The following is a 1,071-nucleotide window of genomic DNA, read 5'->3' on the forward strand; positions in this document are numbered from 1 at the left end:
TGCACACCCACCCCCGCGCCCCCAAAATCCCTGACCCACGAGTGCACGGGGCTTTATTTTGCAGCCTGATTTCCTAAGGAAATGGGGCCGGGGGGGCTGTGTGTGCCTGTTTGCTTCTCGCGCTCTGGTATTTTCCACCTGACTCGGCAGCGAGACAGACAACGCAAAGCTTTTAAGTTTCCGTAAGTTTAAAAAAAAAAAAAAAAATAAATTAGTAGCTGAGAAAGGCAGGAAGCTCAGGCGTGAGACACAACGGGCAGGCACCTTCCCAGCCCTCCAAACCCCCAAACTCCCACCCAGACCACAGGAGTTTCCACCCCCTTACAGCATCCTCCAGCTCCTCCGTGCCCTTGCACCCCCTCCTGCCCAAACAAGCCCCTCCGGGCTCCCCGGGGCAGGGGAAGAGCCCAAAGGCAGCGCTCCCCAGCCCGCAGCCGTGGACTCCCGGCATCCTCATGGACTCCCGGCATCGCCGTGGTCCCCCCCCGGGCCATCAGGCGGCCCCACCTGGCAGGGGACGGGGGGACGGGGGGGTTTGATGAGCTCTGTGATGACCAGCAGCTGGGCAAAGGCAAAGGGAAGAGCCTTGAATCCCTGTTTTCGGCCGAGGCGGGGGGAACCCAGCAGAGCCCGGCTTGTTCGTAACGTCCACCTACCTGCCGCCGACCTCCCTCCTTGCGGGGGCTCGGCAGGCAGAGAGGCAGGGGAGGTGGGTGGCACATCTTCGGGGTCACCACGGGTTGTCCCCTGCGGGTCTCTGGTGCCACGGGATGGAGCAGGGTGTGAAGGACCCTTCAGCAGGCAGCACCGAAAGGCGCCGGCCATGTCACGCCCGCCCGTGGCCTCGCAAGCATCCTCCTGCCCACCTCAGCCCTAGAAAATGGGGGAGAAAGAGGGAGCCCCACGCTCTGCTCCATCACCCCAGGGAGGTCCCAGAGCTTGGGGGAGCCCGAGTCCCGTTGTGTCACCGGTGATGCTGTCCCAAGCCCGTGACATGGTGGCACACCAGGAGCTGCAAATCGTGGCTCCTGCGAGATCCGCGTCCCCCCGGGGGGGGGGGGGGGTGAGTCC

Source organism: Aptenodytes forsteri, unplaced genomic scaffold, assembly GCF_000699145.1.
Source record: "Aptenodytes forsteri isolate BGI_AS27 unplaced genomic scaffold, ASM69914v1 Scaffold506, whole genome shotgun sequence".
Taxonomy (NCBI): Eukaryota; Metazoa; Chordata; class Aves; order Sphenisciformes; family Spheniscidae; genus Aptenodytes; species Aptenodytes forsteri.